Source organism: Macrobrachium rosenbergii, chromosome 3, assembly GCF_040412425.1.
Source record: "Macrobrachium rosenbergii isolate ZJJX-2024 chromosome 3, ASM4041242v1, whole genome shotgun sequence".
Classification (NCBI taxonomy): domain Eukaryota; kingdom Metazoa; phylum Arthropoda; class Malacostraca; order Decapoda; family Palaemonidae; genus Macrobrachium; species Macrobrachium rosenbergii.
Window position 1 is genome coordinate 83,795,167 of NC_089743.1, and position 19,435 is coordinate 83,814,601.

The 19,435-nt window shown below is 34.9% G+C and overlaps 1 non-coding gene across 1 annotated transcript; it reads right to left on the reverse strand.

The window, feature by feature from the left end:
• Positions 1-18,333: 18,333 nt before the first annotated feature.
• Positions 18,334-18,406, reverse strand: TRNAR-ACG (transfer RNA arginine (anticodon ACG)). Its single transcript has one exon. It is a non-coding gene; the product is annotated as a tRNA-Arg (tRNA).
• Positions 18,407-19,435: the final 1,029 nt, after the last annotated feature.

Consider the following 19,435-nt stretch of genomic DNA (forward strand, 5'->3'; position numbering starts at 1 on the left):
AATAAAAACAAACACTGAATTCCTTACGATATAAATACACTGCTGAACAAATCGCTTATTATTACTTCACATCACTGAATATGTCACAAGAATATAAGAATGGTTTCATAAATAAATGCAATATTTAGGTGAAGTTCTACGACTATTTCATTATCTTCAATAACGTTCTGCCAACCAACGAACCTTTTTCAAAAGACAATAAAAAGAGGTTTTCAAAAACCAAGAACAGAACTTTTACTTTTAAAAGGAATATATGCTGCTCTTTGTGCCTTACTCAAAGTTAAGAATTAGTTAACCATTTCAACACAAAATTTGGATGGAGTCAAACGCATAGAAAGCGGAATCAGTTGATTACCAATCAACCTACAAACTCTATTTCGGAAGAGTTTCGCTAGGAATTCTGATTATTATTCTTGTTGCTATAGGAGGCAAAAGGATGTAGTTATTGTTATAAACATGGCCGAGGAAAAAAAGTATACCTTAGTTTAACCAGACCACTGAGCTGATTAACAGCTCTCCTAGGGCTGGCCCGAAGGATTAGACTTATTTTACGTGGCTAAGAACCAGTTGGTTACCTAGCAATGGGACCTACAGCTTATTGTGGAATTTGAACCATATTATGGCGAGAAATGAATTTCTATCACCAGAAATCAGTTCCTCTAATTCTTCATTGGCCGGCCGGAGAATCGAACTCGGGCCTAGTTGAGTCCTAGCCGAGTACGATATCGACCCATCCAATGAGGAACTACATGATCGAGGAAAGATTACAGTTGCAGAGAAGAAAAAAAAAAAAAAATTATAAACATCAAACGAAATATAAATTAAACACGAATAACCAGAAGGGTGAGAGAAAGCGAGAGAGAAGATTGAGGAAGACAGGAAATAATGATGAAGGCAGAAGCTACGATGCTCGAGAGGGAAATGCCTCGGCGCCCGCGAGGCGGCGTTGCAGAGCGTGAAAACACCGAAGTTAAGGAGGTCTCGATATGCCTGGCTGACTCTCTCTCTCTCCGACGCCCTCCTCGCTCAGGAGCGTTAAGGAGACTCACTGTCCTTCAAGTAGCGGCACCTGCTGTGATGAGCGCCGACGATTCGCTCCCGAGACGCAAGATCATTTTAATAGTGGAATTGTCATAATTGCTGAGTGGTGCCGAAGTGTGATGTTTTCCGTCACTTGCTGAACGTTTCAGTAATGATGCAATTACGTGCGCTAATAACTCTTGCGAACTAGGGATAACCATCCAAGTTTTAGTCATTGAGCAAAACAGCGGCATAAGGAAATAAGACAAATGTAAGAATTTACGATATAACAGATCAAAGTTACGAAGCGAATAGGAGCTAAACAACTGTCTACAACTTTACAAAAGTAAATAAAAAACTGAAGCTAATTTACCTCATAATTAAAAAATATACTTAGTTAACGCAGTCGATTTAAAAACTTGATTACAGAATCGCACATATAAATAGAAAAATGATAGCTTCAAAATCTCTGTAAAAAAAAAAAAAAGGCAATATTACCAAAGCACAGAATTCACGAATAAAGCATAACAGTTTCGTATCATACGTTGCTGAATTGGAAAAATATTGTTCCGAAACTGTCGCACCTGCATCAACTCCAACTTTCGGTAACTCACGTAAAAGCGTGACTTGTCTGTACAAGTAATAAAAACCATTTGAACACCCAGCCAACCCATGATCACAGTAATAAGTTGCTGGGAGTATAATAGGGCAAGTCTAGATCATTGAAAATATGCTATTGTACATAAGGAAGGGATTCGCAAATCTAAGATCAAGAAATCAAGAGAAGCCCAAGCTAAGTGGAGGTAATAACAGGTTAGGGGTCAGAAGTCAGGGTTTTGAAGATTTCAGGCTCCAGAGAACTGTATTCCTTGTTATATATCGAATATAAAAGAGAGGGAGCCCCAACATGCAAGTGCAGTACAGGTGACAATACCGAAAAGTACTTGCCAATCGAAATTTCTTCCTGGTTTTTAAAGTGTAAAATTGGTTAGCAGAGCGCTGGGTCTGATTTGTCACAAAGATACAATTCAATTCATGGAGTCAATGAATACTTACTTGTATCAGAAGAGTAAGCTTCACTCACGAAATTTGAAGTTCTTGGATCTACTGGTCTACATTAAAAAACAAAAACATTCCAGCCCTCGGGTTTGGCAATTCCCCCCATAAAACCTACGGATATTACCAATATGATTCCCTAAGTTGGTGAACTGCAACAATCGTGTTTAGATCAAGAATTCCATCAACGATTATACTATGTCCATAACGTCTTGAAACAAATTTTAATCCATAATTGCCCATCAGCTCTGACATTACTTGACTAATAGAGGCATCTGTTTTTTTTTTACAATTGAAGCAATGGAAGGTTTTACTTGATTTCCAACTGAATTAGCAGATTGGTTTTACGGATTTGACATGATAATGGCAAATGGCGTTTCGGGCTAAAATTAACCGACTTTGGGCACCGACACTGGCAAGTCCTTCATCAAAATTTTAAATCACTAAATAATTCGGTGTTCAAGAACTGACTTGAAACAACAACAAATTAGACAAATAATAAAATTACTAACACACAAAAAAGAAGGAACAGAGATTAACAGCACAAGCAAGAGGTGCATGAGAAACGCAAAGTCCCCCGCTGCAGCAAATTCTTATTTCTCCCTTGACCTCTGAATATGATTTTGACCTTGACCCCCGGATCCGCAACGTATAATGTTGAATCCACATCACCTACAGATACTATGTATGTTATTTAAAGTCTTTATCTTCAAGGATATTCAGATTATAGTTCTTCAAAAAAACTTTAACCTTAACGGATGGCCGAAAAGAGGGGTCAGACAAACAGACAGAGAGACACCAGGCAACAAGGGTAATTACTAAATATCCCGAGACAGTGAAAATTAATGTTTTCCTAAATCACGAGCCAAATCGAAAAAATATCATGTTATAAAAATGTTATTCGGAAATATTATCACACGATCTAAGTACTGCACGCCATGAAAAACGAACAGAGAACAAACGTCCAGAATCTGAAAGTGATGAGAAAATACAATGCTCATGAATCGACGCAGCTTGCACTAAAACTTTACAGCCTAATCAACGGGGAGTTTTATTGACATTAAACTGAAAAATTCGTCCGAAGCAATCAAACGAACTCTCCTTCCCGGCTCCCCAGTTGTTTCAGTTCCCAAGCAATCAGATATTACACTTCAAGCACATCTGACCCAAATACCGAAGTCTGGTGCCGTCTAAAAAAAAAAAAATGTAACTTTCCCAATTACTTCAAGTAACTGCCATTCAGTGACTAGGAAAAAGGGAAAAGGGAAAAGATGGCGTCTGAAGTTTGGCTACTCGAAACTTTTCCATTCCATTTATTACAAGATTCGCAATTGTAAGATTCCCACAGTCAATTCCGGAAAAATATATTTCAATCCGTTCCTAAAAGAGACACTATTCCCTTCTCGAAACTTTTCCTCTTGGGTACCACGAAATTTTGAACACGTGAATTCACTTGTATATCCGGGTAAAAAGCCGTAAGCGCAAGGCCCTCCAGATATTGCGCTGATTTTACTTTTAAAGTTGGACGCAGTGCAAACAAACGATGGTCGAAATGCAAGGGAATGTAACTGTCCTTAGTTTATAAGTTTGATATTAACCATTACCTAAGGCAAAAGAAAATAAAAAAAGCTTACAAAATCTGGCCATTTATTCGCTTCGTGATACCGAATACACTTAAGAAATGAAATCCATGTGCGATTATAATCAACGACTTTAAAGAATGTTTTGAATATTGCAAGAATTGGAGAAGTACAGATAAATATAAATGAAAATGGAGGTGAAAATATACATGGGGAACTGGAAAAGACACGCAGAAAAAAACATTCGTTTAAGAATGGAAACACGTAGGGGATTTTATAGGAACTAGCGAAATCCTTGATAAAATCGTAATGTTCGTGTATTAACAGTGTAAGATGAATTTGACTGAAAATGACAGTATCTTAGGCTGTCGTTACTAGCAAGGTAAATAAGGTTACTTGATTCTTGTGTTTACTGCACAACTTTAGCGCGTGAGGTTGTAATGTATCTACGACAAAGATTTCTAGGTATGAATGACTACATTCAAGCGCAGAAGTCTGGATGTATAGTGAGGTCTTGAAAATGGAAGGTATAATTGTAAATATGTGAAAATTGATCTTTATTCCAAAGCAGATCACGGAACAGCGTGATTCACTATGTAAGTGTATATAAGTAATGATAATTAAACCCGGAATAATGATAAAATACTTACAATATGACCAAGCTTGTAGGATAACAGAAGGTGCATCAAGAGGTGGAACGACTTGTAGTTCCATTATAGTGAATATTGGTTGTCAAAAAGTAAGTCATAGCGATGCATAGTGAGAAATTTAGCTGTAAATGCAAGGATAAGAAAGTTTACGAGGGAAAATTGCCAACATAATAAGTAACTGAATGAACGTTATGGCAGAAGGAAAAAGTAGGTGACTTACAAGTAATTGCCTTTCACTAATGAAGACAAAGAATATTATACTTCAATTACCGTAATAAACGAAAAACATTTACTGAATTACCGGAGACAAACGATGAAATAATTGATGGGACTCCTAGTCTTGTTTACGGATATCTACGTTAAAAGCGGATTTAAACTTAAAAGCTAATAAGATGCGTTGTTTGGTTATTTATAAGAATTACCAAAAGCCGATGCGAGGAGGAATGCAGAATAAATATCAGGGTGTAGTACAAGGCTAGGCTAGCATACACAAGAGGAGGTACACGAATATGTCAAGGTTCAGACGTGTCGAGATAAATGTAAAGTGAGAACAGCAAAAGCAATAAAAAAAACATAGAAAGGTTTTGGCTTCAATTAGTGACATGCTGAGAGAATCAAACGGTCGATACACGGGAGATAAAGTGTTTTGAAAGGACACATAAAATCAGGGCAACAACAGAATGATGCCACTTGTGAATCGTAAAGGCGGCTGGGAAAAACACTGCTGACGGGTGTACAAGTCTATTTCGAAACTTCGGGGAATCCATTCTTACTTCAACATTTAAAAGGGAGATCAGGGAAGGAGGATAATTTGCTTTTCTTTCAAGTTATGTCAGTTTAAAGAAAAGTACGTTATGACAGAAAGACGCATCATTTACATAGTGATCAAGCTTTCTTAACGTTAGGTAACATTTCTGAGGTTACTGATAAAAATATTTCTTTTTAAATGGGAATCAGCGTTGGATATCCCGGACCTTACCATACTCGTGTAATACTGATTAGAGAAAAATACGTATATGCAATATGTAACACATTCTTTTAGGACCATTACCATTATATTTGCAGCACTAATATACTTGAATCTCTCTGTGATAAAGCGCAAAAATGGTAAAAATTACAAATAATTATTACAAATTTTCTCCAGAAATAACGACAGGACTACCTGTTTAATTATGAAATCGTTGGAATAACAGGATGATGTTTTAAATTCACCTGTGTGTAATCTAATAACAGCTGTAGTACGTAAAGTACTAATGGGATTATGCGATAAGAGCGTACATTTCCAACGAAATAATTACTAACCCGACCACTACGACAAATCTACATAACAAAGTTTCGAATACCGTCCTCTTTCTCTGGACAAGGGTTCGTTCAAATCACGAGTTACAAACAGACAACCCAACCCCAGCCAACAAGTCCGCAACTAATCACAAACTCGCATCAACAGAATGACGTCACTACGGACGGTTCCCGTAAGAGCAATTGCAAACCAATCGCGCTGATGTGGAGAGTCAAAGGGAAAACTGTTCTCGTCTAGTGTGTCAACACAGCACGATCAAAAAGATGCCGACAGCCTCTCGGGCATCATATTGCAAAAGGCAATTGGAATCTATAATGAAGTTGGTGGTCAATTTGTAAGCACGTTTGATGAATTTCCTACGAGCCTCTCCTTGAATACATAATCATACAAATCATACGAGAGGAAAACACACATTTATATATTCATACATACACACAGATATATATATATGTCTGTATATATATATATATATATGTATATATATATATATATATATATATATATATATATATATATATATATATATATATATATAATAAAAGGCGAATGGATCTTGTTTGTCCGTCCCGGTGGAAAACGTAGGTTCGTACACTTGCATATCGACCGTGCTAACTACAGCGACGGCGAGCCGACGTGTGCGCAGGATAGCGCCCTGCCGTCAAGCTCGTTATATATATATATATATATATATATATATATATATATATATATATATATATATATATATATATATATATATATATATACATATATACAGGGAAGAGAGAGAGAGAGAGAGAGAGAGAGAGAGAGAGAGAGAGAGAGAGCTCTGTACGAAGGAGAAATTCAGAAAACCTAGACTACCACAGCTATCTCATGAAATCCCTAGTTGCTGCTGCAAAGAAAACCCCAGAGAAAATTAAGATTTACAGCTTAAAAGCCGCGTCTCATACATACCCAGAAAACTCATCATACTAAATAAAATATTAGTTTATAATCTTATTCTTTCCACATAATATCACAATTCTAGGGTAATAACATTCTCTCTTTTTCTAACAAGTAGCTTTTATAAATTATTCCCCTTTTACAATGAAACTGACTTCCATTCGCGCTTCAAAATCAATCAACTGCAAACAATTACTGCCAAAATAACTTAACGCATGTCAACATTTTTACCATTTGCTTCTCTCTTTACCCTCCTCTTCGTTTGCATTTTGCAGAAAATTTCGGGAGATTCTATCTTTTCTTTCCTAGAGGATAGCCTTAGCAGTCCATACAACATTTTCCAGTCAAGTCTCTCATGTTTTTTAAACTTTTTTTTTAGCACTTCGTATACTACAGTCACCATCAACAATTTCTTCCAACCGCATACAAAAGTCAATCACCTACGTTCTTGGATAATTATCCATAAACGAATTAATAACCCAGCTATTTGTGCTTTCGTTTACTGCGAGGGCCTAACATCATTAACATTATTTTTAAGTCGCTTCCTAAAACTTTTCAATAACCGACAGGTCCTGCAACTTATCACTGTCCCTCACCACCACTTTATCGGATCCAAATATAAGGTCATTGTTATCTTACATTCGTATCAAACCTTCTTCGAAACATTACATAAGTCATTCTCTTTATATACACGTTCACACATTTTGCTTGAAAACTCTCCTTGCTCTCCCATCTTGCAATAAATTATCGTCCTCTCTGCCATGGATCCTCATCGGTATCAACAAGGGCCTCCTCAAGACTCCTCTGCCTGTGCCGCATACAGATTTCTCCTCTGACTTTTCGTGGTCGAAAAATCTGCACCAGATCAGGGAAAAAATTCTTCTCGCAGCTATGTAGCAATGTCCTATTCTTATTCCAGCTTCTATCGGCAAAATAACGTCCTTCATAATCTCTAACCTACTCTACATTAACATGCCATAAGAGGATATTTTTCTTTTTTTTTAGCTATTTCTTTTTTATCTAGACTTACGAGACAACTTTCTTCTGAAGCGCAGAATTATCAATGAGCAACTTATTCTTAGTTTCTCTATCCTAATAGTAGCAGTTATGACTTGGACCATCGACGGATGGTCTCTTGTTTGTTACTTTTTCATAAATGTCTTTAACATTCACAATTGATCCCTGATCCCCTTTATCTGCCGAAAGCAATCAGATTCGCCGGACAGCAGCACCAATATGCAGTAAATGTGCCTCGCTGTCGAACTTCTCAGTTTCTGAGGTCCTTTATTCCTCACACCGTTGGGCTGTGGAAGGTTCAGAGGATGTCGTGCGATTGGAACTTCAGAAGTTCAAGCATTTTAACACATTTTTATCTATTTATTAACTTATTATTTTGTCTTTTTTAATAAGTGAGATCTCCTCTTTCTGCATTTCCCTTTACTTCCTCTTTCTGTATTTATTTTCTATTACCTTCTTTTACTTCTTTCAAATGAACACCATATTCATCAGTGGCCCTGTGGTCTTGTTCCATATGAATAGGTTTCATCTACTGAATAATAATAATAATAATAATAATAATAATAATAATAATAATAATAATAATAATAATAATAATAGAGCACATTACAATTGCCATTCAATCACGCTAATCAAAATTTGACAATATTCAATTCTCTCCTATTCAGATAGTTATGCTTAATGTACAGAAAAAAATACAGTAAAAATAAAATATATTTCAAAAGCATTTCTGGCCTTTGAAACACCTTTCACAATGTTCTTTGCAGGCACCGAGAGATTACAAGACCTGCACTGTTCACCGTTCACCCATATCAATATCCATATCTTTTATATAGAAAGTCTCTTGTTCCTCATCGGCCAATTTCCATTTCAGCTACACAAACCTCGAGTAAAGGGGCGTTAACGCCTAAACTCTCTCCTACTCACTCCAAACTACCTGCACTATTACCCTTTCTCCACGTTACTATGAAAATCTAATCAGCTGTGCCCTTATCCTGGATCTCTCCTTCCCCCTATAAAAAATGAATCTCCTAAACAGATACGCATTCCATAAACTTTTACTTCTGACTTATTCAAGACCCGGTTTTACTGAGCATAACAACAATGTTAAGTTTCTGATTTGCACCACCTTCCTTACTTGTATAAAACCAACAGAATCAATCATTGTCCTTTTATTTTCACGCTCTCCTCACAGTGCAGCAGATAAGTAGAAAAATACCTCAGTTTGTGATACAAGCATGAAATTTGGCACAAGTGCTCATTTTAACCCCCTCTTTGGAAAATCTGGGTGTCCACGCAAAATTTCAATATGGCGGCCACTTTTCAAGATGGCCGCTAATTGTTTCGGTCTCTGATACTTTGAGTGAACCATTGTTGAAATAAATACGTCAATCATTATTCAGATAATGTCTTCCTGGGTACAAGAGTTAATTGAAGATATCACCAGAGCTTTTACTACTATATTACCATCGTGATAAAGATGACGCACAAAATGGCTGCCATGAAACATTTTGCTTGATACCTCTGCAACTAAGAAAGATATAGACGAAATTTTTTGTCTGTGCCTACATTTACGAGGCCAGAGAATCTGTTTCTAGCATTTCTATTGGGCTATTATCAATACTACATCTTGGAAAGGGACCCCATAATGCTACTGAAAAGTATACAAGCACAAGACTATAATGAAGTATGATAACAAAGTATCTTGTCTATATTCAGTGTTTTTTTTTTCGCCTGAAATGAACGCAAGATTTTAAAGATGCGTGGTGTCACCCTTTAGTGTGACGAAATTCTCATTCAGATGTATCTGAAGCATCATTTGCAACATTATAGCTACACCTCACATTATGATTACACCTCACATGTGCAGCTACACAAAGCTGCGCATGTAAGCCCAAGCCTGTAGCATTTATGGACTTGAAGGAAGCAAGGGGGATATTTGTGAAGGAGCCAGGTAGCTCAGGTACAGATTTTACCCTCTCTGGCCCAAACTGTACTGGCTGACGCTCTTATCCCCCAGTTGTCTTTGGCAGGGTGCTGAAATACCAAAATGCTGGTTTCATGAAAAGAGGTATTATAGTAGCCGTAGTTGCTGAAGGGTTGTGACTGATGCTGTCCTTGACCACAGTGGAAAAAAAACCCTTTCTCAAGACAGGTGGACAGACTACACCCTCTTCCATATACTTGGTGACAGTGGCATCTCACAGTCGGGCTGATACCTCCAGCACCCTGTCATAGGAAATGCTCATACCATGATCATAAAGCATTTCTACCAGGTTTCTCTTCCTGGCTTTGGCATAGATAGCCATGCCCATGAACAATGGAAAAGGAGTTTCCCCTATCCTTTGAGTGTCGATGTACACTTGTTCCTTCCTTCTGTTTTGAGAAGCAGTTGTACTGCAGGAGCCGAGCAATAGTCAGGTCTGACTATGATGAGCCAAACCTTAGCTGTGACTTTATGTCTGCTCCATGTGCGACCATACTGCTGAACTGGAGCAGACTTTGAGGTATGGCATCATTGATGCATTCTTCACCAAAGGTGCCATCAAACCTGGACTGATGATCCAGAATAAGCTTCCTCAGTGTCTTTGCTGCTTTAGCAATCACAGGTGTATCTGAGTAGTCAGATAGTCTAAGGCTACATCTTTCTGCAAAGCAAGTGACACATTTCTTCCTTTCTTGTGTCTTCTAATTCAGGGATTTCTGCTAACAATTTGTTCTTTAATCTTGTTGTATTGACAGTGGGTGAGGCAATGCCCAATTGTTCCAGGCGCTGCTGGTATAATTGGGATATGTCTGCAAGAGGAAATATGGCAGAACCATCCAAACTCAATCTGGTTTCAATGATATAATTAACCAGCTCCGATAGAACCAGTGGATATACATCTGGTTCTTCAATGTGACATTGTTCTTTCTCAAGATTTCTAAGATGGGACCTTTCCCTATTGTAAAGGCCAGTGAGACATACAAGATGGTATTTCAGCTCTTGTGCAAGTGCATCACCTGCACCTAATTTTGCCAATAATTTACCATCATTAAGTGTGTGAGCACACTCATGTACTCTCCAGTTGAGATTCATGGTCGTTACTTGTCGAAGATCTGAGACAGGTGCCACATTTTCACAAAAAATGCATGCTTCATTGTTATGACTCATTCAGTGCATGCTTTTCCTGTGGTTCAATACCTTCAACTGTAGATCTTCGCTTTCTTGCACGATCAAGTTTTGCATTATTAAACATGACCCTACAACTCTTGTTTGTATGTTTTTTATATGTTTTGCCACTGCCTTCATCCAGTGTGGTTCTCCTGAAACAATGGCACGTTGGTTAAAATCATTATGCATTCTGTGATTGACTTTACAATTTGCCTGTGATTGACTTTATTTGAGCTCTTGACTAAGGCCGAGCGGCTATCCTTTTACAACCTTAATCTGATACGCACAACGATGTTTGGGATCCAACTAGGTCCGGTCACCCTACACCTAGCCCGATCATTCATCCAGTGCCATTTAAGTCCCGTGTGATATGCGCACCATCCAGGTAAGTACATAAACAAGCCATGTAGAGCTCCGCTTACCCTTGGCTTGGCTCTCCCACGCTGATACCTGCTGCTAATTCAGGCGCGGCTGTCTAACTAGATCTACCAACTATATATATATATATATATATATATATATATATATATATATATATATATATATACTTTCTATCGGCTAATTGATATGGGGCTGTTAGACAGCATCTGGGACACTAAACTACTAAACTACACTAAAGCAAAGCTAGGTACAGCGTAAGTAAAGCAAGATTAGCTGATACTGTACCCCATGCTAAGTTATACAGCAGTGAAGTCACCAATGTGCCCTGGTTGTGGGCTGACATTCACTCTTTTAAACTAAAACCAAAGATAAAACCTACACCTAAATTACATACAGACTATTGTATTGAACAGGAAGACATTTTTCCATGTCTACTGAATCCTGAGACGCGATTATTCAAGGGTTTTGGCTGTCATATTGGATGCCATCTTTATTTATATTTGCTATATGAAATCTTTAACAGAAATACATTTTACTTTTGCTTGGTGACTCTGCCTAAAGTGTGTATAACCAAAACAAATGCATAAAAACATGACCAGAGGCACATGAGTCCCATGTTGAAAACTTGGCTAATGGCCATCTTGAAAAACGGCAGCCATTTTGGAATTTTGAATAGACACCCAGTAATTTTCAAAAATTGGCCTATGGATAAGATATGTACCAACTTCATGAAGTATTTTAGTGAAAAAAATTATTTTATCTGCTGCACTATCAGCGAAAAAAAATATTTTCATCTAGAACTCGGTTTTTATAGGCCTAATGTATCGTGGCTGCCAGTCTTCAATTATAATCACATTGTTACAATAATGACAAAAGTTTCAATACGTACAAAAATGCCACCATTTTTTATTTAGTGCAGTTGCTCATATTCAGCACGCATAAATTCGTGAATTATAAATTTACAAATGCATACATAAAAGCTTAAACATTTGGGAAAAAGACTTATGCATTAATACCATTTTCCAGTCTGGTGCATCAGTTTGTGCAAATGTTGCATGTCTATACATGTTATTTTTACACGTAAGCATATATATATATATATATATATATATATATATATATATATATATATATATATATATATATATATATATATATATATATATATATATATATATATATGTATAGACATGCATGCAACATATGCACATATACATACAAATATATAAAAGATCTCTCATGAAACCAAAAGGGGATACCAAGACATTTAATACCCTTAAAGATGACTTTTGAATAAATGTCGAAAGTCTTGGTATCTCCTTTTTAGTTGCATGTGAGGATCTCTCATAGTCTTCATCCACGGGACCACAGTGGAAGTATAATGTGTGTGTGTGTGTATATATATATATATATACATATATATATATATATACATATACATATATATATATATATATATATATATATATATATATATATATATATATATATATATATATATATATATATATATATATATATATACATATATATATATATACAAATATATGTAGATAGATACATACACTGCATATATATGTGTATGTATTATTGAAGCCACTGGGAAAGTTCAAATTGAAATGACAGAGTGTTAGTACTTTGTGTATTTTAACACATCTTCGGGGCACAAAGATGTGTTAAAATACACGAAAGTACTTGGCACTCTGTCATTTGAATTTGAACGTTCCCAGTGGCTTCAGCTAATAAACAAAATCACGCGCTTACTTTTGTGATTACTTAGTACGTGAATGTATGTATGTATGTATGTATGTATGTATGTATGTATGTATGTATGTATGTATGTATGTATGTATGTATATATATATATATACATATATATATATACATATACATATATATATATATACATATATATATATATATATATATATATATATATATATATATATATATATATATATATATATATATATATATATATATATATATATATATATATATATATATAATGTAATTACTGCCAGAGTGGCAGTGCCAATTGATGCTAAAAGCAATGCCGTTTCGACCAAGGTATACATGAAGCAGCTTTTATAAAGCAAACAGTGCACCAATTATAAACAAACAGTGCACCAAGTTGATTGCCCAATTAATTACCAAGAAAACTCAGCAGAAGAAAAAAAGTTATGGCAAGGAGTAGCGGTAAAGATGGCTTTATAGCGAGAGAGAGAGAGAGAGAGAGAGAGAGAGAGAGAGAGAGAGAGAGAGAGAGAGAGAGAGAGGCAGGCCTATTTCACGAAAACAAATTTTTAACTTCGTTTCTTGATTAAGAAAAGAGAAAGTCTTCGCATCAAGTAAATAGCGACTCAAAGAAACTACAAAATAAATGGACGAATATAAACCATAAGACCCATAGGAAACATCAGCGCCTAAAACGGGCAACTCGAAATTATTAATACTATAATACACAGGAAAATAACAGTAATAAAAAGGAAATGTCTCAACATGAAAATAACAATAATAAAATGGAAATGTCACAACATGAAAATAACAAAAATAAAAAGGAAATGTCACAACATGAAAATAATAATAATAAAAAGGAAATGTCACAAAATGAAAATAACAATAATAAAAAGGAAACGTCACAACATGAATATAACAAAGGAATTCACAACATTAATAAAAAACATGAAAATAACAATAACAAAAGGAAATGTCACAACATGAAAATAACAATAATAAAAAGGAAATGCCACAACAAGAAAATAACAATAATAAAAGGAAATGTCACAACATGAAAATAACAATAATAAAAAGAAAATGAACATAACAATAATAAAAAGGAAACGTCACAACATGAAAATAACAATAACAAAAAGGAAATGTCACAACATGAAAATAACAATAATAAAAAGGAAATGCCACAACAAGAAAATAACAATAATAAAAAGGAAATGTCACAACATGAAAATAACAATAATAAAAAAGAAATGTCACAACATGAACATAACAATAATAAAAAGGAAACGTCACAACATGAAAATAACAATAACAAAAAGGAAACGTCACAACATGAAAATAACAATAATAAAAAGGAAACGTCACAACATGAAAATAACAATAATAAAAAGGAAACGTCACAACATGAAAATAACAATAATAAAAAGGAAATGTCACAACATGAAAATAACAATAAAAAAGGAAATGTCACAACATGAACATAACAATAATAAAAAGGAAATGTCACAACATGAAAATAACACTAATAAAAAGGAAATGTCACAACATGAACATAACAATAATAAAAAAGGAAATGTCACATGTTCGTAGGCAGAGCGAGAAGACGTCACAGATGACGCAAGAAGAGACCTGTTTCAAAAATAATTAACACCCAGGGGAGGTGAAATATTGCATAAGCGTGTAATCACGCCTCCTAACTAGACATCTTCACACTCGTGCTGCCGCCTTTATGCCTTTGACTACAGAGGTAACCAACAGCAACCGGCAGATAAGAAGGCGGCGGCAGCTGACGCCGAAACGCGCTAGCTGTCACGTAAACTGGAAATGAAATGGAGTCCCACATCCTCATTCTCATATAAAAATTCCAGAGGGACGTTCACGGGACAACCGAAATCTTCCAGACTATGACGGAGGAAGAGAGAGAGAGAGAGAGAGAGAGAGAGAGAGAGAGAGAGAGAATGTTTTCTGTTGTCAGGCAAAACAGGGCCCCCCCCTCCCCTCTCTCTCTCTTACACTCTCTCTTTCTCTCTCTTTGCATCGCTTCCATCTGACCCTTGTTGGATACATGGTAATGTTCAAGGTTTTTTGCTTTTCCTTATTTGTAAACGTTTTTTTACTCAAACCTCATAATGTCCGAGAAAAGCAGTAACACGACTTTAAAATGAAATGAAATCACATTCTTAAAGTACTTTGCGTTTTTCCTAGGTATACACAACAGGAGTAATCCTACATGAATGAATATGGTTCGTATTCCTTTAGGAACAAATTTCCATTAAAATCTGGAGTATCGGAAATATAACCCAAGTAGCAATGCAATCCTATAAATTGGAACAAAGTTTTAAAACATATAAAATCAATATCTCATTTTCTTTATTCAATTTCCATGTATATTCATTTATCTGTTAATGTTCATTCAAAATCGTCTTGCATTGTGGTATATATATATATATATAAATATATATATATATATATATATATATATATATATATATATATATATATATATATATATATATATATATATATATACGCCCACACACATTAAATATATGTACGTATACATTAATATATATACACATATAAACAACGAATTTTCAGATAAGTAAGAGAGTAATGAAGTTGTTTTGAATTCAGTTTTGCTTTTCGCCTAACCCTCCGAAGATTATAGTGACAAACAGTCACCAAAGTCAAAAGGAACTCTAAACGCCACTCAGCATCAGGCTTACTTATAAAAGGCGAATGGAAAAGTCTGGGCACATGAGATGTTTACCGCAGGAGGCTCTAAAATGGCGCATCCACTGACTGCTGACGTGACCTTTGACATTTGGCGAAAAAAATAATGAAAGAGCAAAAACAATCGACTCTCGCATTGCGTACTTGGAATCATATGTATCCAGCAATCCATATTTACATCCTAGAGTTTATTCTTTGCTGCCGGATAATCCTTCTGCTATGTTTGGTTTTAAAAGATTTTTTGTGAAAGATTTTTTTTGTCTGGAAAGCGCCTCCGTTTTGGGCTACACACGACACCGAGTATTTGAACAATGTACAAAACATTCTGTAATGGTAAACTGGCAGAACTTGATTTCATGATAAAGAAAATATACGAACATGAGGAATATAAACGAAGCAAGAAGATAAAGATTACATAAGTACGTGTGTGCTTATGTAACTTTTACACACAAAAACAGACAATATATATATGCATATATATACATTATATATAGATTATACGTATATTTTATATATATATACACATATATAATAACACATATATATATATATATATAATATATATATATATATATATATATATATATATATATATATATATATATATATATATATGTGTGTGTGTGTGTGTGTGTGTGTGTGTGAGCTGTGAGCTTGTGGTTATATGTGTATTACGGTTCCAATGCGATCAAGATATATAAACTTCCATTAACCTCAACAGGGTGAATCTTACAAACAGTGGAATGCAATGAATATTCTTGTTATCAAAACAACTTCAAGAATAAATAAAGTCAATAAAACATGAACATATATCCGTATTATACACAAGACATGAGTAAAGATATAATATGTACAACCTTTACAACAACAAGCCTCTACCACGGATAAGTTAATTGTTTTACGGGAACATCTAGACCGAAATTGAGATGCATAATTCGAAAATATCTGGATTAGTTATTTTTTTATATGTAAAATATGTTTCTGTAACCTAATAAAGTAATGAGCAAGTGTGTCGGAGGCATGGAAACAAAAGGTAACAAAATAATGTTATCCTTAATCTGCAACACTTCAAAGAGCAACAATTAAGAACTTGCAGCAAAGTCTGGACAAGAAGAAGAGCGAACGCTCTTATAAAACTTTTAATCGGTAAATGATTTGCATATGAAAGAATATGAAATCTGTTCAACATCTTGAAAGAGAGAGAGAGAGAGAGAGAGAGAGAGAGAGAGAGAGAGAGAGAGAGAGGCATAAAAACAATATAACTGAATAATATTCACCATGAACCCCACCAGGTTCATCCCAAACCACCATTCTCGCAAACTCTCGACCAAAAGCTCTTTTCGTAAGTGTTGACCTTCGTGTTGACCCAGTAAATTGACCGTGTGTTGGGGGACGCACAGCAAACCCAGCTACTGATTACATTACGAACTTCCCACTCTTACTCTCCCCTTCCCCCCCCCGCCCCCTCCGTCTGTCTACATCTATGTGTGTGTACCTGTCTTGTACTTTTTCGAGCGTGGTTCTTTTCGAAAGATATTTAAGGAATTTGGGCGGTTTCAAAGACGTCGATTCTTTACGAATGAGCAAGGATAATTTGAATTTTATGAGAAAAAGATATAGCATATATATATATTTGATATTATATATATATAAATACAAGATATATACACACATATATATATATATATATATATATATATATATATATATATATATATATATATATATATATATAGTATATATAGTATATATACATATATCTATCTAGCTATCTATCTACACACATATATATAAATATATATATATATATATATATATATATATATATATATATATATATATATATATATATATACATATATATATATATATATATATATATATATATTAATATATATATAGTGATATTTTCAATGGATAAATATTACATGCCTTGGTTTTGCAAGAAGTATTTCTCGATACATTTGTGGTATATATTTTCCTAAATTCTAACCCTCGTCCAAAGACATATTTGCTATATTTATACTTCCTTTGACTAACACATGTGGTCATTCCAAATATAGCAATGCAAATGCTTAACCTACGCGTCTTCCAAATATTCGTCGACGCGTTATAGTTTCAATACACATAAGAGCAATGCAAATCAAATTTCTATGACACATTTTTTCATGGCCTGGTACTAAAAACGCTTCAAAAAATCACATCGTTTAAATTAAAACTCGAGATACGCGAGAGAAGAGATTCTTAAAAAATGCAATAAAAAAGCAAACGTAAAGTGTTATCAAAAATGACTTTCGTCAGCTGCGCAGTCAATAAACATTCAGCACACATCAGCCACAGAGAGAGAGAGAGAGAGAGAGAGAGAGAGAGAGAATAAAATACTGTTTGCGAATACAAATATGAAAATAAATTAATATAAAGTATATATTTAAAAACAAGGAAAAGGACATCTTCGACACTCAGAGAAAATTCACGTTTGAAAACCTTTACACCATTGCCAAAAAAAGTGTTTTCTTATATTCACGAAATATCTCGAAAAGAAAGGAAATAAACAGTTTTCACATTTTGTTGTCAACACTGAATATATTTTATTCACTGGTGGACATTTCAACGAAACGGATGTTACTAAGATAAACCATGATTACTTTTCGATGCGTTAAGAAAACAATGAATCTTGCCAGTGCACATTTTCATTGTCTGTTTATCTTTCAGTTTTCCATTCATTGTGTGGTATTACTAATACACGAAGAATATATAAACAGGAAAAAAAAAAACAGACTTCGACCTTGCCAGGATTCGAACCTGGAATCTTCTGATCCGTAGTCAGACGCGTTATCCGTTGCGCCACAAGGCCGGTTCCCAGAAACGCTGCACGAAACTGTGAAAACGTTATTTTTATATTCAAATACGACAGACCACTGCAGTAATTTTAAATATTCAAAATGTTAACAACTTTAAAACGTTAAAACATTTTAAGTTTAGGAACCTTTCTTTAAGACCTGCGCCTTGCATCGTAAGAGGAAAAGGAAATCAAAATAGCATTCTCTGCTTTACATAGCCTACAGATTTTACGGAAGCATGAACAATCTTCCAAAACTGCGACTTCGAGACAAGTGTGGTTAACGAAAGCTTCGTTTACATTTTCCGTTATTCCTAAGAAACAATATTCACTCAAAATTGATTTTCTAGTAACCCCAGGTCGACAACAGATATATTTTAATTAAAAGGACGTAAAATATTACGACGTGAGGTCCGCATAATGTACAGTACATAAGCTAAAACAATTCAATTTCATGCAGCCAATGAAATATTAAATACTAAAAACTTTTGAAACATCTACAAGAATTTATATTTTCATCAGATTTAATTAATCAAACTAAGTCGCCATATTGTACACTGTCCAACACCTTAGGAACCAACGACAACCGACATTATTTTAGCACAGTTCATCCCCCTGAGCTTCTTCAGTACAGATGAACTGAGCAAATCATCGCCTATCCTAAGCGAATTTTAAACTATTGATTCAACAATGTAACAGTAGCATGTTTTTCTCCATTTTTCTTTCTTTTTGAAATTTGCTATGGACCTCTCCATTTCCCGCATGCTTTTGTTATCATGTCAACTTTTCCACAAGAATGGAATCCTTCTAATTATACAGTATCTCCAGATTTCCATGTCTCTGTCCTAAGCCAATATGTCCAAGGATAGAGACATACTCTTTATGTTCTCTCCTTTTTAAGCCCAAACCTCGACCACACCTTTACATACCAGGATAAAATCATGAAAATATCAACAAGCAATACAAACAGAAGTTAGATTGCTACAGAATCAGCAGTAGTAAACTGGAACAGAATAATTACATTAGCAATAATTAAAGGAAATA